General features: G+C 36.7%; 1 long non-coding RNA gene across 11 annotated transcripts in view; it reads right to left on the minus strand.

The window, feature by feature from the left end:
- Window positions 1-24,389, minus strand: part of LOC147913088 (uncharacterized) — a 125,210-nt gene that overhangs the window by 3,420 nt on the left and 97,401 nt on the right. For 5 of the 11 annotated variants that reach the window (XR_015549119.1, XR_015549129.1, XR_015549122.1 and 2 more), the window contains 4 exons: window positions 23,373-23,557; window positions 22,798-22,971; window positions 14,626-14,810; window positions 14,004-14,311 (listed from right to left, as the gene is read on the minus strand). This is a non-coding gene — a long non-coding RNA (uncharacterized LOC147913088). Of the gene's footprint in view, window positions 1-12,091; window positions 12,625-14,003; window positions 14,312-14,625; window positions 14,811-20,959; window positions 22,601-22,797; window positions 22,972-23,372; window positions 23,558-24,389 lie in introns of those variants that run through there. The other 6 variants (XR_015549120.1, XR_015549123.1, XR_015549124.1 and 3 more) reach the window with 6 other exon arrangements.

Genomic DNA, 24,389 nt, shown 5'->3' on the forward strand with positions numbered 1-24,389 from the left:
ATTCAAAAAAGGAAGGAAATCAAGGGAGAACATATGAACCACCAAATTAAGACTCGCAAAAAACAAATAATCCAGATATTCTCTTTAGTCTCTTCATCATAGTGATTTGTAGGACACAGCAAATTTAATTAGCTCTGTGAACAGTATGGTGTTTCCATCCAAGGCCCGGGTTCTTCTGCTCGAGTAACACAGCTGGATGAAGATTAATAACTCTCAGTGCAACTTTCAATGGCTTTAACCTTTTTTCATTCCAATTAATACACACAGCTGGCAAACAGTAGTTTTCTATTAGTAAATGGGGTTAGTACCAGAAGCTACCTCAAGTCTACCGTGAGCATTAAATGAGTTAATACACATAAAACATTTAGGCAAGTCCACAATATATTGTTAAGATTCAATACATCATAGCAACTGTTAATAATTGTTTACATCCAAACTCCCTTTGTTGAAATCCTGGTTCTTCCACTTATAAATTTTTTTACCTAGGATAAGTTGCATCTTTTCCAAAGCTCAGTGTTCTCACCACATAATGAACATAAAAATACTATTATTTAAAACTTGGAAATAAGCAAAGAGGATGACATTGTGTCATTTTATTGTCACACTGGAGCACTTTTGCCTGGGTCTTCACAAAACAAAGACTATTAATTCTAAAGGGGAATGTGCCTTTGTTTCACTTTGTGGTTATCATTAGTGTCCAGACTCTAGGAAGTTTCATGTTAACTTGTAGATTTTTGTCTGTTAAAGCTGCCAATGATTTCTGTCTAGTAGAAAAGACAGCCCCCAAAACTTGAGGCTGTATTGCCTCGTAGGACACTAACCAGTTTTATACTCTTATTTAGCGATCTTATGCCAACATTATGTGTTTATGTATACACTATCTCTTGAATTCTTTTTAACCAGCCTTAATATTTTGCTTCTTCCCTCATTAATGCAATAGATAAACATTTACATGTGCTTACTATATATTTGTGTGAGAGTTTTTTAAAATTTTGGAGAGTGTTCTTTTATCATGGCTAATATTTACTGAGTACTAATTAAATGTTATATACAATTATTAATTTATTGGTTTCTAAAAACAGCAATATGAGATGGGAAATAGTATAATCCATATCTTACAGATAAAGAAACTCTGTTTTGTGATCACCAGTCACTGATTAAGTAAATGACAAAACAATGGGAAGGGCACCTTGCCCTGTGGTTCACTATTCTTCAATTACCTCCGTCTCTTGATTAAAGGAACTTAGGATGTAATACCACAGAACTGAATTATCCTTTTATCCACCAAAACTCCATGGTCAGCAGATTAAGGAGAATATGTGGTGCATTGATTCTTTGAGATCCTTACTTTATGATTCATTATTTTCTCCCTTGATTTCTTTTTATTCTGTATTCTGTGCCTTAATTCAGGTTAAACCATCAGTCATTAAGGTCTAAAATTTTGAAATTTTCTCAGGATCCATATTCTCTAGATACATAATCAAAGAAATCACATACAATGATTCAAAAAATTCTATAGCTTTTACCTCTATGAAGTGGTAGAAGATATAAAATAATAGGATAAGTAACTTGTGACTCTTCCACTGTTGAATTTCTGACTGAACCTGACCCCCATTTCTCCCCAGTCCAAGGTGTACCATGAACCAGTATCCCTAACCACATGAGGGCAGGGCATCACTATTGTTATTGTTGTTGTTGGGTTTGAGCCATTTAGAAGTAAGTTGTAATTTAAAAAAAAAAAACAAGGTACATGCACAGTAAATGCATGTCTATTAAATATTTATAATGTTATTCATGTTCTGCTATACTTAATTTTTTGCACCTCATAAATCAAACATAATTTGAAATTAAAATGAATATAACAATGAATAAAAATAAAAATTCAAAAATTTCTTCCCTTAACCCCAGTGGAGTGTCTGGCATCCCCCATTTCCCACCAAGATGAGCACATATCACATAAATCTATGTTACTGCCAACATTACGTTACCGAAAGATGGATCTAATAGACCCACTCTCTTGCTCGATATTTTCACAAACACGCTATGTTAGAGACATAATCTGAATCTTTTGCCTCCTTGCTTTGGATAGTACAGTTTGCTCTGTTAGTAACGCCAGCTGTAAATCCACCTTTCTTCATATGCCCCTAACAAGCCCTAACCATTCAACTAATGCTAAACATTCCAGAACACCACCTCTTTCAACACTAGCTTCTCTCATCCCCGTTCCAATCCATCTCCCATCTTTAGATATTTCTATATCATTTTCTATCCATGCTCTAGCACTTTGGAAAGCTTATCTTGTGTCCTAGGCAGAATATGCTTCCCATTACCCCCCCAAAAAAGACAGCTGTTGTGAATATTTCACTTTACATGGCAAAATGGACCTTCCAGATGTGACTAAATTAAGGATCTTGAGATGGGGAGATTATCCTGGATTATCTGGGTGGGCCCAGTGTAATCACAAGGGTCATTATAAGAGGGAGGCAGGAGGGTCAGAATGAGATGTGATGACAAAAGCAGACACAGAGAGGTTTGAAAATGTTACACTGCTGACTTGGAAGACGGAGAAAGGGGCCATGAGTCAGGGAATGCAGGAGATCTCTAGAAGCTGGAAATGGCAAGGAAACAGATTTTCCCCTAGAGCCTCTGGAAGGAACACAGCCCTGCCAACCCATTTTATACTTCTGCATTCCAAATCTTTAATAAATTTGTGTTGCTTTAAACCACTAAGTTTGTAGTAATTTGTTACAGCAACAATAGGAAACTTATACATCTTACGCTGACATGATTAAAGTCTTCCCTACCAGATGGGAAGCTCCAAGATGACAGACTATGGCTTAGTCTACTTTGTTTCCCACGGACTTCTTTCAAATAATTAGATGCTCAGTTAATATTTATAGAAGGGATGACTCTTTGAGAGCAAAGCAAACAGTTGAATTAGTCCCCACTGGAGCAAGATATTTATCTTCAATTCGTTTAGTCTAAAGGGACACTATTTATGGTCTTAAGTGATCCTGAATAGTTTCTTATACTTTTTGTTAGACTAAGATGATCATTGCCAAATTTATCCCAGTTCTGAGTAGTATGTAGGTTTATTTATGGGCCATGGCATTTAGAAACCAAATGGAAAAACAAAACTCCACATGCCTCCCTGTGTCTTTTTTTGCAGGAAATAAAATTGAGACATATTTCCACAGTAAATCTAAATGCCTTCTATATTACCAGCCTTAAAAAGGTTATGTACATTAGATATTACATCATTGTTTGAAGTACATTAGTGCTTTTGAAAACAGCTGCCTTCAATCTCCATTCTCATAAAAAGAGAAACCACAGTCTGTGCTTTTTCTAATGGCGCTAAAATGTATGTTAACTTAGAAATTCTGATCCACACTAATGTTTGTGCATCATAATATACAATATTAATGGAAAAGAAAGGAGGAAAAGTCTTTACAAAGTAGGGCAGAAGGAGAAACTTATGTTTCTCAAAGTGTTTTTGGTCTCAAAATGCTTTCCCTTTGGCAATGAATATGTTTTTATAAAAGCTTCATGAGGCAAAATACTAATAAATATGTGTATTTAGCACACGATATGAGAACAGAATAGAGCCATTGATTTGGAGAAACTTTTCTAGATGAGAAAAGTTTTGACCTTTGTTTGTGTATAGAGCCGACTTCTATGACATCTAGGACTTCTCATTAAGGACTGCCCTACTGTGCACAGAAAGTGATGGGCCCAGGTGGCATGGGGTAAATGTTAGTGTGTCATCTAAATATACCAAATATAAAGATTCCCATGACTTCAAAACTACCTCTACTCCAGGAACAGTTTCCTAAAATACTAGGTGCACATCTTTTTCTCTGAAGGATGTGATCTCCATCATCCTGGTTCTAACTGGGAACCCTTGTCTGGATTACAGTGCAAAAATGGAAAACTCATTCTTATAGCAAAGTGCATCTTTAATACCACTCAAGATACAAGATTGGAAATGTACAAAGAGATGATGATGATGATGATGATTGGTTACTCATTGTTTATTCTGTTTGGCAAGGTAAATACAAAAGAAAATGTGATGCTTTGAAATGCAAGGATGAAGTGCCCTGCTGCAGGAACCAGACAGCAAATTTAGCACAAGTGTCACTAACAGTGCTGCCTTTTGCAATGGCCATACAGAGGGGCAATGAGCATTTCTTAAATGGCTCTTCCTTACCGGAACCAGCAGGGAGAGGTCGTATACCTGCACTCTTGGGCACTTAAAGTCTAGAAATGGGGCTAAGTGCTGCATTTGACTTTCTCAAGGCTGAAGAAAACCTAAAGATTTTGTAAAAATAAAACATGATGTTGGGAAATTGGTGGCCGTCTTGATCCTTTGCCCTCCTGCAGAACTGAGGAGCAGTGCCCGTGTGAGCAACAAAGTCCCATCTCAACCCACCTGCTGGTCACAAGGAGTATGGTGCATTTGTTTTGTGTTTGGTAAGTTCACAATTTACCTTGGGATGTAAATTTAATGGACAGCATCCAAAGGCTTTGTATGTGAAAAGGGTGTCTGGGAAAAATACTAGAAGGAAATTCTGAGCTATGAAAATTGCCTGTTGATCTGAGCTAAATGGCCACTGATTAAATGGTTTCATAGAACCAACCACAGCCTGGAAGCATCTGCTCTCTGTAGAGTGTATTACTTTTTTGGCTTTTAGTTAATTATATCATTCTTTTAAAAATATCAAAATATTTTATTTTTAAAAATTAAAATAGAATACTTTCAGAAATTTGAAAATGATCAAGATTGTACAGCAGTTGGGGGAGGTGGGAAGAGGAACAAAAGAAAATGGCAAGAATCCAGTGTGAAGAATGGGAAGGCAACGTAGTAAGTGGGACTTTATGCAGCTGGGCTTGTGTTAAGCACACTTGTAAACCAGGTTTTCATTGGTCCAGCTAGAGGATGTTTTAATGTCCTAACCTTGGTATTGAATAAGAGAAGTACGATACGACTTCTAAATGCTGTGCATCAGACTGATGAATACATAGGAACTCAACGTGTGGTTTATTAATAAATGAACTGATGAATGAATATGCAATTTACATTTTAAGTCATTTGGACAATTTATTATGATATTTGTAGACATTATTTTGTAAGTTACTAGTTTCCAAAGAATTTGAATTTTTTAGAATATTTGCCGTTCTATGGCAATAGTAAGAATATTTAAGAACAGTATTGTCCATTGAGCCTGCCATCTCACAAATAGAGTCAATTAAAATTCCTGTTTTCCACAGAAGTTGAAATTATGTGTACAGAGGCATCATTGCAAATGTATCAGGTAAGTCTTCTGTAAATTTTAACTTCTCTTTCCCTTCCTAATTTTTTCAAGAATAGTTGAATTAAACTATTATTTACTTTTGTATAGAATCAGGCTGAAAAAATATTTTAAAAACTAAGGTCATATTCTTGATGAGTTTTCTCATTATTTTAGTGGGAAATTGTGAGATATAAATACATATCTCGCGGCTGGCCCAGTGTGGTAATGGTTAAGTTCACGTGATCCACTTCGGCGGCCTGGAGTTTGCTGGTTTGGATCCTGGGCACAGACCTATGCACTGCTCATCAAGCCATTCTGAGGCAGCATCCCACATAGAGGAGCTAGAAAGGTGTACAACTAGGATACACAACTATGCACTGGGGCTTTGGGGAAAAAAAAAAATACACTAAATACATGTCTTGTTGCAACATAACCGTTATATTTTTAACATCTATCTGTCTGCAGTTCATAGATACTAAACTTTATTCAAGTTCTTTCTGCATAAAGCCATATCACAGATTGTCTAATACTCTGTTAACTAAGTGTTTGGAAAGTAATAAAAAATTTTTCCCAAAATTATAATTAAGAAGTTAAACCTTCTTTGGAATTATTTTAGAATGAGCTGTCTCTTTTTAGTTTGTTTTTCTCTAATCTTTTAGCAGAAATCTAATTAACAAAAACTCTCTAATTGTATTTAACATTTTAAAATCCCAAGAAGTTTTCAGATTAATAGTTTATGGCTAAAATATGCTTTATTTTCTTTATAGCCATACTGACATTCTCTAATTTCAAAACTCTTTGGGGAAGATTACAGAAAATGAAAGAACGTTATCTGTACTAGTTGTCTATTGCTATGTGGCACATTACCACAAAACTAGCAGTTAAACATACACACACACACATTTATTATCTTGCAGTTTCTCTGGGTCAGGTTAGCTGGGTACTCTGCCCCCTAGGGTTTCACAAGGCTGAAATCAAGGAATAGAATGGGCTGCATTCTCACTTGGAAGCTAGAATGGGAAAGAATCTACTCTATTCTCACTCAGATTATAGGTAGAATTAATTTCCCTGTGTCTGTAGAACTGAAGACCTGGACTTCTTACTGGCTGTCAGCTGGAGGTTGCCCTCATCTCCTAGAAGCTGCTGACAGTTCACAGAGGCCATCCCCAGTTCCTAGAAGATGCTCACAGTCTTTTGCCTTGTGGACTTAACAACATGATGGCTTACTTCATGAGCAAGCAAGGAGAGTCCCTAGCACAGGTTTGCTAGCAAGACGGAGTCTTATAGAATGTAATGTCATCACAAGTGGGGCATCCCATGTGTGACATTACATCCATCCCCTTTGTTACATTCTACTGCCTAGTAGCAAGTCACAGGTCCTACTCATACATGAGGGGAAAGGATTACAGAAAGACAAAAACGCTAAGAGTGTGATGAGGGAACAGCTATTTTGAGTTGCTGCCTAGACATCATACAGTATGACAACCCTGCTCAGATCCAGAGTCTGGGCATTTAGATAAGGACCTGAGCTGAGGATTCCTGCCACAAGATCCTGCTTAGCTTTTCTGGGGCACCTTTTAAAATAACCACTTGGAGTTGAGCCCGGAAAAATTTAGTGACCTCCGCCCCAACTACTTTATAAGTAATAGGTGCTTGCTACCCTGCTCTCCATCTCCCTCTCGCTGATGACCTGGGACGAGGACTGCCCTTCTCCCAGCTCATTGCAGGTCCCGCCTTCACCTGTTTCTGGAATTTGTAAGTAATAAACCTTCTGATTTTACTTCCTTTGAGTGAGTGTATTGACACTGCGCCTTCGATCAAAACAACCCCAGGGTTTTCGCTTCCCCAAAGCGGGAGCTCAGATGCTAAGGGAGCTACCTGCTCTCCCCATGTGGGTGCCTTGTGCCTCCTCATTCAGCACGTCATAGTCTGCATATTCTTAATTTAATATACCAGCTATGGGTCTCCCCAACACTGAGAAGAGGGAGTTATGGGGAGCCACCTTAGAGTTTGTCTGCCAAGGTCTCTCTAAAAAAAATTTCTTTCTAGTAGAATCTGCTTTTGAATCAGTTGCTTCTTAATTTTAAACTTCAAGTGTGGCCACATTTTTAAAGGTAAGTTAAATATATCCATTTTTTAAAACTTTGAAAATATTTTGAAAAAAATTTACTACATGACCCTGTGGGAGAGAGGATGTGTATATATAAAAATATCTGTATAAAAAGAAAAGATATGGGGTGGGCCCAGTGGCATAGTGGTTAAGTTGGCACACTCCGCTTCCGTTCCCAGGTGTGGCCCTAAGCACCGCTTATCAAGCCATACTGTGGCAGGCGTCCCACACATAAAGTAGAGGAAGATGGGCACAGATATTAGCCCAGGGCCAATCTTCCTCAGCAAAAAGAGGAGGATTGGCAACAGATGTAAGCTCAGGGCTAATCTTCCTCACCAAAAAAAAAGAGAGAGAGAGAGAGAGACAGTGAGAAATTTTGCTTGCTTACAAATTTATGTAAATAGACATTTTGATATACAGGCATATTTAAATAAAAGTTTAAAAGGCATTTATGTGTTGATTTTTTAGATTCAAAATGCATTTTTATCACATTTGCTAATATTTCATATTTACAAAGGTAAAGTCACCATTCAAATTAATAGTAGTAATTAGCAGATTGGGTTTCTCACCACAGGCAAATGTCTGACTTTTAGAGTTACAAATGAGCATTTAAGGGTTGAAACAGTAGGTAGTACATTCTCTGAGAACAAAATGATTATTTAACATAATTTTATAAAGAATAAGATACCCATGTTAATTCCTACTTACATATAGATTATATAAATAACTCTTCATATTCCATTTTATTAAAATTCTATTTAACATTAACTTCACTATCCTGTGAGGAGTACTTCTGAAAAGTTTTTATTTGGTAATTTTGCTTGATTTCTATTCTATTAGTATATATTTTATGAATCTTACTCCAATGAATTTAGGTGGAAAAGTCTTAATAATTATAGTTTCAGATTCAGAAACTCACTTTGTTCAACCTAAAAGATAGCTTTAATATTTAATTTTTTAATTGACACAGTTCCTAATATAATAAAATTTTAATAACTGTCTGTGGATTATAATGATGGATGGAAGAATGAGTGAAAAAAATCAATTCATGGAAATATCTTTGATATTTGACTTATTGTATTGATAAGATTACTTTTGGCAATATACTATAGGGATCTTGCTAAATTGCAATACCTTGGAGAAATTAATTAGCCTTATTGACCCTCATTATAAGGGATGAAGTAATTATTATCAAATATGATTAACTGATTTCTAAAGAAATATGCAAATATATCCTTTTCTGAGGAAACCTCAAAATTTTGCCTACTTCATTTCTGCCCCTCGTCCTCTAAAGCACATATAAATTAGTTCACAGAAATTAGGAATTTAAGAACCCAGATTATTATAACTTTTTATTTTGAAATAATTTTAAATGCCAGAGAATCAATAAGGATATTATACAGATTGTTTATTATATCAGTTAATATTTCATGTTTATAAAAGTAAATCACAGGCCAGCCCTGGTGGCTTAGTGGTTAGGTTCCGTGCACTCTGCTTCGGCAGCCCAGGTTCAGTTCCTGGGCTCAGACCTACACCACTCATCTGTCACTGGCCATGCTGTGGTAGTGGCCCACAAACAAAAAAAAAAAAGAGGAAGATTGGCAGCGGATGTTAGCCTACGGCAAATCTTCCTCAGCAAAAAAAAAAAAAAGAAAGAAAAAGGCAAATCACTATCCACGTTAAAGGTAGCAGGTGGAGTTGTCAATTAGCATAAATAGAGAGAGGGCATTCAATTAAACATGAGTTTCAGAAAAACAACAAATAATTTATTTAGAAGAAGTATGTCACTGCAATATTTGAGACATATTTATCCTACAAAAATATTTTTTGTTTATTTGAAATTCTAATTTAACTGAGCGCCCTGAATTTTATCTAGCCACCCTACATACCCTTCAGCCAGATTCACTAATTGTTAATATTTCCTCATTTCTTTGTCCTTCTCTCAGTGTCTATCTCTTCCTCTTCTCTGTCTCTCTCTATGTGCATATGTGCACAACATACAGAAACACACACAATTTTTTTTCTGAACCGTTTGAGAGTTTGCACACTTCAGGCTCCTTTACCTGTAAACACTTCCATATTTATTTTCTAAAAACAGAGATATTTTCTTACATAAGCACAGAAAATTATAAAAATCATGAAATTTAACATTGAATAAACGCTATTGATTAATATGCAGCCCATGTTCTGATTTCACGATTTGTCACAGTACTGCTCTTTAGATAATTTTTCTCTAGTCCAGGATCCCACATTGCATTTATTTGTCATGATTCTTTATTCACCCGTAATCTTAAACATTCCTTAGCCTTTCTTTGTCTTTCATGTCATTGCCATTTTTGGAGAAATTTAGGCCAGTTATTTTGTAGACCGTCCCTCAACTTTGACGTTTTCTTATGATTAGATTAGGGTTACGTATTTGTTGCGGGAACGCAATAGAAGTGATGTGGCTCTGCCATGAATCACGTGATGTTGCTTTTTCTGTACTGGTGATGCTAACTTTGACCACCTGATTGGGGTGATATCTATCAGATTTCTCACCTGTTGTAAACATAGCATTTTTCTCTTTGTAATTTAATGAGCACTTTTTGGGGAGATATTCTAAGAGCATGTAAATATCCTGTTTCTCATCTAACTTTCTAAATTATAAGCATGATGGTTGCAAGCTGGTGATTTTTTTAACACTGCTATTCCTTCTACTTTTATTACATAGCATTCTACAATAAGGAAGAATCTTTTCCTTGATCTCACTTATATATGCTTGAATTTATGTATGCATATATTATAGTGCACAATGTTACATACCAATGTTTATTTCTTGACTTCCCATAACATTTATCAATAAGCAACATCATTCTCTTTCCTTTGTGATTTTTATTCTAAATTATATTTTATGTGACATTATAATTTATCCCTTATGCTCTTTTGATTCAAATTTTTGGGGAATAATGCATTCCACTATTTATTACGGAATTAATTGTATCTTTTTGTAAATGTCACCTCAGTTATAAGTTTATCTGCTGCCTTTATCATATACTAAGTTTCCATATGTGTTTGGGTCTATTTCTTGGCTTTCTATTCTAGTCCAAATTCTATTTGTCTATCCATGCACCAGTACCAAACTATATGAATTACAGAGAATTTATAGTAATATGTGGAAGGGTTTATCTCCCTCATAGGTTTTCAGTACTATTCTGAGGGGTTTTTTCCTATATCAAGTTTAGTGTCAATTAGTCTAACTCCATGAAAAACGATTACTGTTATTTTTCTTTTTAGTGAGTACTGAGTTAAAATTTAGAAAATAACTTGGACAGTGATAACATCTTTATAATGTTGAATTACCCTACTTAAGAACAGGGGATGTTTTTCCATTTGTTCAAGTCTACTTTTGTGTCTTTCAGAAATGTTTCAGACTTTTCTGCAACTGGTCTTCTAACCGGTTCTATTAATTTTTGTATGTTCATTATATGTCCTGATAGCTTACTGATTTTTTTAAGTTAGTTTCATCATTGATTCTTTAGATTCTTCGGAGTTTTCTGGATATACATTTATGTCAGCTGCAAATAAAGATAGTTTTACTTCTTCTTTACCTATTTTACCTATTCTTTTGCTTCTAAGTCATTTCTCTTGATCAATTGCATTGGCTAATATTTGCAGTAAAGTGCTGAATGTAGCAAAGATTGTGCATATACTTGCCTTGTTCTTAGTGGAAATATCACTGCTGTTTCTCATTAAATAACATGATACTGACTTTAGAAGATATGAGTGTTTCCCCGCATGTGTATGTATGTGTATATTATACACATAATGCATATATGTGTGTACGTATAATACATATATAAAACATTTGTGTGTGTGTGTGTGTGTATAACAGTGTGGAAAGTTTTCTTAAATTCGAGTTTTAAATATTATTTCTGTTCCATTGTTTTGTTTTATTCTTCAGGAAATAAAATTATATGAATGTTATTCCTTCTTTTCCTGTCTTTCATTTCCACTACTTCCCATTTTATCCTTTTTACTCCTTTTTTAATCACTTTTATTCTTTTATTTGCTGTTCTCCTTTCTTCAACGCCCATAATTAAAATTTAATTTCAGGCTATTCTTCCCTGGACATCTTATCATATATTATCTATTTCTGACATCATTTTGGTTTTTTTTCTTCCATCTTCCCTTTGTTCAATCAACTTTCTTTCTTCCTGGGTTTTGTTTGTTGTTGTTGTTGTTCATTTCTATTCTCAGTTTCTCAATTTATGAATCAAGGTGGTTTTTTATATTGTTAAGTGCTTTTATGAGTATATTTAATTGCATTTTAACTATTATTATACAGTTTACTTCTGTTTTATGATTATTTTTTCAGGGGGAATTTTCCTCAATTGATACATTGGCTTCATATTTTTCCTGTTCATTTTTGCTGCATTGAAGTATTTTTACAAAATTCCCAGTTTAATGGTGCTCTTCTCTGTCATTGTCACAGCATCCACTTGCTTAGTGGATGTTTCTGTTTCTTTTGGTGGTGTTAGTGAGAACAAGTTAAAAATTTATATAAAAGTTTATTTCCCAAATACATGTTAATAATGCTTAGTTTTACTTTATTTCAATTTACTCTAAAGATAAAATTTTTTTCTGAATTAGCAATACTATTAGATTAAAATCTTAATAAATGAAATTAAGACAAACTGTAAGTAATGCATAGTAAAAGCTTCTTTTCTAGTGTCCATATTAAAAAGAAATTGATTTAATGGAAAATTAATCTCTTTGTTCATTTAATGTTTAAATTAATATCCATTCAAAACTTTATAGATAAGCACATAAAGCTTGCGAAGGAACTCAAATTGGAATATGAGCTAAAATATAATTCCCGTAAGATAATGTCAGGTTCCCGTAACAACAAAAACAAGGTTTTCCTATTTATCCTGATATATCCTAACAGGAAACTGATGCCAAACTCAGTAGGGTAATTGAGATACTCTTTACAAAGATGTGGGAAAATGTTAAGGACAACCAGCCTCTAGAGCACAGTACTCGGAGGCTAGCCACATAAGAAAGCTATGCCACATCTTCAATGGGGGGAAACGGCCGAGTGGTTGCCTGAAACCTAAGGAAGTTGCTAACTAGAGTTACAACCAGCAGCAGCTGTGGCCATCAATAGACGGGCACAATCAAACCAGGTGAGTCGGCAAGGATGGAGCCAGGGTAACAGCTCTTGTGTCTGAAGATGCACTCGATCTGCAGAAAGATTTTGAGTGTTTATTATAGCTTGGTTTTTAATTGATGTTTTTTTATCTTTTTTTTAATCTTTTTTTAAGTTTTGTAATTATCTTTTTTAAGTTTAATTTATCTTTTTTTAAGTTTTGTAATTATCAATATTTAATTTCCCTTAAAATATTCATCCACATCATTTTCCTACTTTATTTTATTTTGGTTTTACTGTTTTTTCCTCAAGATTTGTGTGGCCTATGTATATCTTAAATATCTCTCCATTAACTATTATTCTGTCATAAATGTTGCAAATGTTTTTCTTAGCTTGTCATCTGATCTTTACTTTTTCACAGTGCCTTTTTTTTTTTTAAAGATTTTATTTATTTATTTTTTCCCCCCAAAGCCCCAGTAGATAGTTGTATGTCATAGCTGTACATCCTTCTAGTTGCTGTATGTGGGACGTGGCCTCAGCATGGCCGGAGAAGCGGTGCGTCGGTGCGCGTCCGGGATCCGAACCCGGGGCGCCAGCAGCGGAGTGCGAGCACTTAACCGCCAAGCCACAGGGCCGGCCCCACAGTGCCTTTGATGTATGGATGATATATCTTGTGAGGCTAAGTATACTAGGGCTTATTATATTATTTCTTCTGGAGAATTTTTTAAAAATTAGAAATACTTTCCTGATCTATTTCTTAGCCTAATATGTTTATAGATTTTTTGTGACATTTATGATTTAAGTACGAATGTAAGTATAGATTTTAAAACAGATCAGAGGGCCAGCCCCGTGGCTTAGCAGTTAAGTGCACGCACTCTGCTACTGGCGGCCCGGGTTCAGATCCCGGGCACGCACCGACGCACCGCTTCTCCGGCCATGCTGAGGCCGTGTCCCACATACAGCAGCTAGAAGGATGTGCAACTATGGCATACAACTATCTACTGGGGCTTTGGGGAGAAAAAAAAAAAAAAAGGAGGAGGATTGGCAATAGATGTTAGCTCAGAGCCGGTCTTCCTCAGCAAAAAACAAAAAAGGAGGAGGATTAGCATGGATGTTAGCTCAGGGCTGATTTTCCTCACAAATAAATAAATAAAACAGATCAGAATATTTTTTCATGTGAGGTTTGACAAAAATCTAAGAGGGGTGGGGACCAGCCCAGTGGCGTAGCAGTTAAGTGCACACACTCCACTTCAGCGGCCCAGGGTTTGCAGGTTCGGTCCCGGGCGCACACCAATGCACCGTTTGTCAAGCCATGCTGTGGCAGCGTCCCCTATACAGTAGAGGAAGATGGGCACGGTTGTTAGCCCAGGGCCAACCTTCCTCAGCAAAAAAGAGAAGGATTAGCATCGGATGTTAGCTCAGGGCTGATCTTCCTCACCAAAAAAAAAAAAAAAAAAAAATCTAAGGGGGGGTGTGTGTGCTTGCTTATATAGCTAATTACCCCTATGGTTTTTTGAATAATCAATTCCTTTTCATATTATATGCATCACCTCTGAGTCTCTTTAAGGACTATGTAAATTGTTTCATTGATCTATTTTTGCCAGCATCACACTGTTTTAATTATTATAGATTTATCATTTTGGGCTTCTGATAAGGCAAGGCACTTTGCAGCCTGTTTCTGCTCACTGATGCTCACCCTTGACACTGAAGCCTTCATTTAGTTCCGTCAATCATTTCCCACTCAGAGAAAGTAAATCCAATAGAGATTCTATGTTGAGAAACCTGGGGTGTAGAGTAAGAAAACAGAACAATTTGCAGAACAGTCTATGCAAACTCAAAAATGCGCCTTGTCCAATTTGGCAATATAAATCCCTCCTCATACCGCATTTATGAAAACTGGCTAAAGTGATTAAATCACCTGTAAACCTCTTTGAATTGTCATTCACAAAGGTAAAGTACAAAGTGACTTTATATCTGTCAGGAAATGTATGTGAATAAATGTTTGGTTTGATATCTGTATGTTTCTAGTTAATGTAACACAGTTTAGAATTGGGAGTTAAAGGCAACCCAGATCAGGGAGTAACATTATTACCCACCTTCAGCTCCGATTTATATTAAAGCAAGAGTTATTTCCACACTTTTAAAAATCAGTGCCGAAATGTCCAGAAGCTACGCCTGCTTTCAATGATGAACGTGTCTTCTTGTTGCACCTTGGGGAACTGAGCTCCTGAATGTGCAATGTTCACCAGCTCTCTCATTCTCTGGACCACCTGATAATTTGCTGTAAGCAACAGAAGTGATGATGATATTTTTGTTTCTTCATCCACTAAATTATCTTCATGCCCCAAATGTTCTAATTGGTATTCTGTTCCTCAAAGCACCAATCGTTGATTTTCATAAGGAAGTGAAAATGATGGGTGGGATTCTCTGCCTGAGCTCCTCACTGTAGATAAGTCTTACAATGTGCTCACTGCCCACCACCTCTGCTGGAAAGCGATGCCTTACTCAGCATCACTTGATGGGGGCGCCTTCAATAAGACTTACAAAACCCGATTTAATTTGAGTAACTGTTCTTCTGACAAGTCATTAGCAGTCTCCTCCTTCACCCCCAGACTTCAGAGATCTTGTATGAAGTCTGTTGTAAATAAATAAATTTGACATTCTACAAGATCTCACTTGTCGTTCTTATAACATTGACAAAAACAACTGGATTTAAAGATGAAAGCATTTGAAACGAGGAGTGGGAGGGAGGCAGGAAGGAAAAAGAATGTTTAAGAATTCGGAGAACCACGTGCAGTCAGACAAGGCAGATCAGCCTGGTGGTGCTCGCCGCGGAAGTGCTGGTTCACACGCTGATTGAGTGAGCAAGGAAAATCTCATTTAAACCAAGTGGGAAATTATAGTTACCAAATTGACAATTATTTCTTTCACATATACATCTTTCATTGCTATGTTTCCATCATTGCATGGGTCACTTCTGACCTGAGGGCTCTCTATAATTCTTGATTTCATTAGTGTAAAAAATATTCCCTCTGAGCACTGAGTGGCATGACTTCCAGGCAGAAAGATCAACTGTGTGAACCAAGCAGAGTATCTTCAGCAGCCCCTGAGCCGCTGCACTATGAACTGGCTGTGCAGACTGCTAATGATTTGTTGGGAGTTCTTTCAACATGACAACCATTTGATGCATCAGCTTTGAAGTGATGTGGCATATGCACACTCTAGAAGAGAGAATGCTAAGGTCTTTCCCTCTGAAGACCCCACTTGCCACACCAGGCTCACATTCCATAAGGACACAGCTTCTTCACAAATCTGTGACAGTCTCCACAAGTTGTGCTGTTCCTCCGGGTTTAAAGCCCAGACATGCTGTGTTATTTAGAACAAGCAGAGGGCTCTGCCCCACTTGTATCCTTGCTTCTTCTGTAGTACTCATTAAAGTATTTTGTGATCCATAATGAGTCTGATTTGTTCAATGATTCATTTACCCAAATGTTTATGAGCATTTATTACAGAGAAGTCTTGGTGATAGGTGGCAGAATTTAAAGGAGAAACAACATAGTCATTGCCTGGCCTTCTCTAAGCTAAGTATCTTGCAAGAGAGACAGGTACATTAAATAAGAAATTATGGTAATAGTTGATAACTACTGTGATACAATTTGAAGGGGCTTTAAGAACATGTAGCAAGATCACCTAACTTAGTCAAGTGGGACTAGATAATATATTTAATAAATACTTGTTAGGCATCATTAAATGAATAAGGGGACATTTAGGGTGGCATCTGAAAGATGATTAGGACTTGGTTCACTGGAAAGGTGACAATGTAGGAGCAGGAATGGAGATGAAGACAGGCAGAGGGATGAGCAAGGGAGAAGATCAGAAGCCAAAGAGAGCAAGGCGTTTTGAGGCACTGAAATAAGATCCGGATAGCTGCCACAGGGGATGTGCCTAGAGGAGTGATCAGAGTGGGGAGGCCATGAAGTTCATCTAGGCCAGTTAAAGAATCTGAAACGTATCTCTATGTATCCTGATGGTTACAGTATTCACAAGATGCCTCCTAAATAAGAGTAGACTTTCTTTTGTATTATTAAAAACATCAAATTTATACATTTCTGAGCACTAAATGAAGGTGCCATGTGAAAACGCATGGCACACAGAAGGTACTCAATAAATGTTTAATGATTCTGAAACTCACTGACTTTGCCAAATGGAAATTATAACTTCATCCATTTGTAATGATTTTGTAATACACATATGTGCAAATTTCCTTATTTATCATCTTAGCAAATAATATTTTATCTTTAAAAACAGTTCTTTAACATTTGGCAATAGCTTAATTTCAAAAAAAATTAAAGGTACTGAAATAGATGATTGCTTATTTCCATTCCACTGAAATATAATTATGGGCACCTTGAATGGGAGCACTATAAATAAAAATAACTCATCAGGTGGCTTTTATAACCTGAGCAATGCAGAGTAATCAAACCAAGAAATTAAATTCTGTAAAATTAAAAATGCAATTCTATACATCAGATTTAGCAATAATTTTCAAGGAACTGATTGATCTCACAGTTTTGAAACAGCCTGGTTTGGTCAAATTGCAGTCAATGACTAGTGTGTTTGCTTATTTCAAAGACTGTCTTCCATTAGCAAATTCACAATTTAAATTTTCAAGTCAACTTGAATAATCCATGTAGTTAAAAAAATGTGTGTGGGGGGGGCAGCCCTGGTAGCCTAGTGGCTAAGTTTGGTGTGCTCTGCTTCGGCAACCTGGGTTCGCTTCCCGGGCATGGACCTACACCCCTGGTCGGTGGCCATGCTGTGGCAGTGGCCCACATACAAAATAGAGAAATATTTGCAACAGAAAAAAATGTGTGTGTGTGTGTTTCTGGAAAAGAGCTTTATGGGAATGATTCTCATTAAAAACATCTTATAGTATGATTTGTATTAGGAAATAAGAATAGTCTTCATAGTTACAAAAATACAGGCTATTGCTGATGGCAAATTATTCATGCTATTCTACTTAAAAATATTCTGGTTAAACAATTATAAACTATGAAATAGATGTAGAGTATTTTTCCTATGCGTACATGTAGAACACAACCCAAACACAGGTCTTATATAGAAATATAGAAGGAACTATGAATTGGTTATAATTATCCAGAAGAAAATTGTAACATTCTTTGTAGTAGTCCAGGCATTCTATGAAATATTTTCTTACAGATTTCTTATCATGTATCAATAATCAACCCATATTGTTTTCTATATATGAATGAAAGCTTCATTGATTTTAGCCTCTTCTTCATGTCTCAACGTATGCTGAAGTATGCACTTGTTATTTTTATTTCAGTAATTTTAAGGAGAGCTCAAAAACTGCTGAAAATGCTCATTTTTTAAAAATGATATATGTATGAATATGCATATACTGCTTGCTCTTATATCATACACTATCCTTTCTGGATGTCATTAAATACTGTCCACACTTCTATAAATAGTCCCTTTAACAAATTCTCCTCAATTACCCCATTTGTGTGTCTTTTGTTCCTTGTGAGAACCTTGGCAGATACAGTAACTGGTACCAGAAATGTCCCAGGAAACAAACTTGCAAATGGGATTCTGAAAATCAGTGCTCATGTTTTTGAGGGGTACACAGAAAGCCACTTTGCTGTGGGAAAGCGGTACAATGCTTAGCCACAGAATGAGGTGGCATCGTGATTGTTCAGATTTTCCCTGGTGATGACATGGGGTGAGATGCAGGTGGAAGGCAAAGTGCGAGAGATCATGTGACCATGGCGCTTAGCTGCTACTGAAGAATTAGTAATAATAATGAAAATGGGGTCAGCAGGCTGCTTCAGAGAGCTATAGAGAGTATACACAGACAAAAAGAGCAATTGAAAACCAAGACTGTGCAATTTAGAAAACAAGTAGAAAACCAGAAAGTGTTGATGGCAGCACTGAAGGAACACCTCAGCTCCTATAGTCTGAACACCAAGCCCAGCCCAGGATATGATTTTAAGTGTTGAAGAGTGGTAGCCATCTCTCATCCTCCCTAGACTTATAGAATGACTTGTCCGTTACCTTTCATCCCAAACAAGATTGCCTCAGACCAGGGGGACATCTTTTATAGCAAAAGAAGTTCAACAACAGGCTCACTCCCACATAAATCACTGGACTTATCACATGCTCCAGGCTCCAAAACCAGTTGAGATACCATGCCTTGCAAGGTCAAGTACAGTACAACAGAATATGGTATATGCCTAAAGCCAGCAGTCAACATACTGTGCAGGAATCTATGGGTCCAAAAACCAAGAGGTGTAGGTAAAAGTGTCCCCATCACTGTTATACCAATAAATACACTCAATGAATTTTTTGGTTCTTTGTCTGGCAACACTGTGATTGAAGGAATTTGAAAGTCCTAGTGTCCAAGGGAGAATGTTTCCACCAAAGAATACAGTCAGGGATTGATAGAGTTGAATAATGAGGCAAGTCTCTGGTCACTTTAAGGTCCTCATGTGCTAGAAGAACAGGGTGGGAAGGGGGCCAAGGAGACTGATTTTATTACCCAGGGGAAATTGACTTGCTGCTACACAATGGTGGGAAGGGGTATATACAAATAAAACTATATGTGGAATCCAGGGAACTCAATGGGATGCCTCTAAGTACACCATTGTCCAATAGTCCTGGTCAATGAAAAACTGAGGTAACTCAATGAAGAACAGAAACACTAAAGATCCAGGAGTTTTCTTAGGAATGAAGGTTTGACTCATCCCTCCAGGAAAAGAATGCCATTAAGTCAAGGTGGTGGTGAATAGTAAGTGAAACTCAGAAAGAGTGGTAGAAGAATAAAGTTCTGATTAGCAACTTTGGCTTTGTGATGAGCTACACAAATGGGGACCTTACCAATAATGTTTGTTGCTATTGTGTTGTTTTATTAATTGCCCTCACCTTCTTTTCGCTTGCTACTTTATATGAAAAGCAACGGTATAGCTAATATTTTAGATGTACAGATGGGATATGTTCTCATCGATATTTCTTCAAGATGTTACATTATGCAATCAGATTTGTAAATTCACTGTGTTGATTGCACAAACATTCCACCCATGTAAATATCAAGAGTGGATGTAATAGACAAAAGTGATGGATTATGTTACCTATCTTCTAGAAATCTCTCCAATAGTGGCACTAGCTGGAGAGCAGAGGCAGGAGGAGAGGAGGTTGGTGGCTTTATTCTGTGGCTACCTCCCTGCTGGGTCATCTTCAGTTGGCCCTCCACCAAAAGCCAAATTCCTTTCCATATAGCTACTGTCCTCAAGTATGGAGGAGGAAAAGCATTCCTCACTGTTGCTAGGTCTGTGGCACTGAATTATTCTTGTTGATTTCCCCAAACCCTGCCCACCTCTTTGTAAACTTCATTAACTTTCCTCAGTTTCCCTGTTTGTTGAATTGAAAAAGTTAGCTAAAGGCAAAAGTATAGATAGTTATATACTTTAAACATTTTATTTTAACTTAAAAAATACAAAAAATTTTCTCATTGTTTAGAATAGGTTTGCTACTCTTTGTTTTCCATTATCCTTCTTGTATAAACTTTCCTCACAATGTATTATTTGTTTCTGGTTTCAAGTTTTTAAAGTGGAATAAGAACATCAAAACATTTGGAAAAATATCTGAGTACAGAATTCTAGATTTTTGTTCTTCCTTCTTACTCTCTTCTACCTTTGAATCAGCAGGAAAATTTTTTAAATGACTTTCTCTATCAAACCTTTCCAATGCATTCAGTGTGATTTTTATAGAAATAATTCTATTTTTCTATGAGTCTACTTTCAACTGGCACAATATGTAACTAAAATACACAAAGTAATAACATGTCCAACTTGTCTAAACAGGTTTGGTAACAAAAACCACTGAACAAGATAAGCATACAATTCTCTTAGTGGGAGGAAAAGTAGAAAATGCAGCCTGCCAAGTGCAATGATTCAGCATCCTGTGGGAATCAATGAACATATTTCATCGAGGAGTGATGAGCATCAGTGAAGTCAGCACGTTAGTTAAGCAGAGTCTGGTTAAGAGAATTACTATAAGTGCATCCATGGAAGGGGATGAGAGTGCCTAGGAAGAGTGTGTAGAGTATGATGGAAAGGGTTAAGGACAGAATCACAAGGAACACCAGCATATAAAAGACGTGTCAAGGGAAGGAGCTGATAAAGGAGACCAAGGAAATAAGATCCGAAGAGAGTGGAGACTTTCCAGGAGTTATTTGTTAAATAAAAGGGTGCCTTCATATCCTAACAGTGAGATTCACAAATTATTTTTCATTTATCTCTTAGCTTGGCTGCTTTCTGCTGACATGTAGAGGGGTGCTTCTCAGGGAGCCTGGTGTTTTGGGATGAGCACAGGATCATAAATTAAAGAGCCCTGGCTATGAATTCTGCCTCTGGCTCTGATGTGTCACAATGACTCTGTGTCTCTGAGCCTCATTTACTTTAACTGTAAATGTGAATAATTATAACTCAGAGAGTGGCCATGAGGATCATGTAAGGTGTCTTGTGCAAAACTTACTCTTCATAATTGCTCAATAAACGTGCATTTCCTTCTTTCCTCTTCAGTATATTATCTCTAGGATACATTGTAAAGTGTTGAATACTGAGAAGGAATTCCAAGCCATCCTTTCACAACATATGTGTGAACTGCTGGCTCTTGTTCACTTTATTCTTAATCTGGGCCACTTACTGACAATTTCTCTACAACTGAGGGAAAATGTTCTGCTTCATAGCCCAGAACATATGCTTTGTGATTTCCTGATTGATTTTATTGATTTTATTTCATACTACTTTGGTCATATTTTTCAATTTAGGTGTTCTTTCATGCCATGCCATGCCATTTCAATGCATTAGTTGAGGCCCTGTAGTCTTGTACAATCTAACAGCTCTGGTTGAGCCCCAATTCTCTTCAGCAAGACATCTTCCTGTGGGGGGTCATGGAGCCAACCCAGGTGTCTGTAGAAGTACCTGCTATAGAAACAGCACTTCCTCCAAAGTGTTATGGAAGGACCGTCCTCTGGTTAACACTGTACGCCATGAGAATAGGTTAAAATATGGACGTAATGTCTTAGTAAATGAATCAAGTTAATGTAATGCTTTATGTGATCTAACAGCTAATTTTAGGCACATAATATACAAAAATTCCTAAAGGAGGACATAAAATGGTTATTTTTTTCTCTCTCTCTTATATGTTATTATAAATCTAGGAATTTAAAACATAAATTTCAAGGTGGTCTTAAACGTAAATTTCCCAAAGATAAAACCCAACATGGTTCCAGAGAGCCATCTTCTCATGATTTGCTCACAGTGATTCAATGGTCCATCCACCTGATCTGCAGGATTCAAACTGTCACATCAGACCCACTTTGGAGGCAGCAGTGTGGCAAAATGCAGCTGTAGTCAGCATTGGAAATTCAGATTATCCACATTAAAAACTCAGGCAGTTAGTTACTGAAATGTACCAGTGTAGAGTTTCTATATTCAGTTGTTATTGTTCTTAAAGGAAAATGGGTGGATACTGCGTGATGGTTATTATTATCATGACACATTCTGAGATTCATCAGATTTCAACCTGTTTTGAAATTTTTATTCATTAAAATATCTCCAAGTAGACATTTCAAATTCAGAGGCTTACTTCTGAAGTAATGAATCAGAATATTAAGCTCCATGCCCCCCAGCCACCCCCCTAAAAGCAAGTAGGGGGGAAAAATGATGGCAGCTATTTCTGTCCAAATTTATAGTCTTCCGCATGCTGACTTTATTTTTCCTTGATAGAAAATAATATTTTCTGTGTAATACATTTCTTCTCTCATGTGTTTCAATAAAATCTTTAACCTGAGGATGGTCTGACTGACCAAACAAGGACGTATCTCAATGACCATCATACTACGGCGTGAGTCCTATTAGGTTCTGTATGCTGAATGATTGCATAAAATAAGGAAAACACATAAAATTCTTTGACAAAAGTTCAGCTCTGTTTTCCCCTGTTGTACTGAACCTGGGAAGTACTCTGATAAGGAAGACGTTAACAGCATCCCTAGGGTAGAGAAAAGAATTGGAGTAATCACTGTAGATGCCCAGCTTTTAAATAAGATCAAAAAATTGGCTAATTTTATAATAAAATGCAGACCCTATGCTAAGTACTCTGTATAATTACCTAATGACAATACAGGTAAGAGTGAATGTGATTACGATCACACCAACCAGCGGAAGAACAGATTTAGTGAGGTTTACCTGCTCATCTAAGGTCACACACTTGGCTCATTGAATCCAGGTGGATGAACTCCAAAGTGTTTGCACTCTCGGGTATCAAGATGCTGCAGAGTGATTCAAGTTGGTGCCAAGTGAGCAATGGAAGCCTCTTCCAGTTGGTGTTTAAAATGAACAGTGCAACGATGGCCATATCCTCTGCGGCAAAGACACAGGAAAAAAGTTTGCAGATTTCTGCATGTCACTAAGATCAACCCAATGGTGCCGCCCCCCTCCTCTACTAGATACCCCAGATCCTACAGGAGGGACGCTGTGCGTATGTAGATTCTTTTTTTTTTTAATTATTTTATTGAGGTAATATTGGCTTACAACATTGTGTAAATTTCAAGTGTACTTTTATTATATATCAGTTTCTGTATAGACTGCATCATGTTCACAACCAATAGTCTAGTTTTCATCCATCACCATACATATGTGCCCCTTTACCCCTTTTGCACTCCCCCTACCCCTCTCCCTCTGGTAACCACTAATCTGTTCTCCTTATCTATGTGTTTGTTGATCTTCCACATATGAGTGAAATCATACAGTATTTGTCTTACTCTGACTTATTTTGCTTAGCATAATACCCTCGAAGTCCATCCATGTTGTCACAAATGGCACAATTTTGTCTTTTTTTATAGCTGAGTACTATTCCATCGTATATATATATACCACATCTTCTTTATCCATTCATCCATTGATGGGCACTTGGGTTGCTTCCACATCTTAGCTATTGTGAATAATGCTGCAATGAACATTGAGGTGCATAAATCTTTATGAATTGTTGATTTCATGTTATTTGGATATATACCCAGTAATGGGATAGCTGGATCATATGGTATTTCTATTTTTAATTTTTTGAGAACTCTCCATACTGTCTTCCATAGTGGTTGCACCAGATTGCATTCCCACCAACAGTGTATGAGGGTTCCCTTTTCTTTGCATCTTCTCCACCACTTGTTATTTCTTGTCATATTAATTACAACCATTCTGATGGGTGTGAGGTTTTACATATTTCACAAAGAAAAGAAGAAATATCCAAAGAGATAGCTATTTTATCTATTCTAGGGTCCACCTGAAGCAGGAAACCTGTACTTGTACTATACATTTTGCAGATTAAAATCAGGTTAAAATGAGCACTAGGAAAGCCTTTAAGGAGCAAAGAATCTACATATACCATTATGTCCACATATGTCACATATGAAACTACATATATCACTATGTCTACATATGTCATATATGAAACTACGTGTGTCACTACGTCTTACCAATGTTGAATTTGGCTGTATCTATCTATCATAAACATAAAGGGGAGCAAGGGCAACATTAGGATAAGAAAAAATGAGCAACTGAACATGGCAAATACCTTCTGCGTTATGACTTACAACAAAATAAGCACATGTAAGCAATTTCATGTCACCAAAAGGTGTGGTATAACTCTGAGCCAGTACTAACATGAAGTTTATAGTATGCTACTTTATTTGCTGATGTCATATCACATTGGTAAGATGTTTTAATTCATTTTTTGGAAAATCTATGACATCTTAATAAAGTATATTTCAGAAAATGAGGAAGAG

This window comes from Ceratotherium simum, chromosome 30 (assembly GCF_057802395.1).
Source record: "Ceratotherium simum simum isolate JZ-2026a chromosome 30, ASM5780239v1, whole genome shotgun sequence".
NCBI lineage: Eukaryota > Metazoa > Chordata > Mammalia > Perissodactyla > Rhinocerotidae > Ceratotherium > Ceratotherium simum.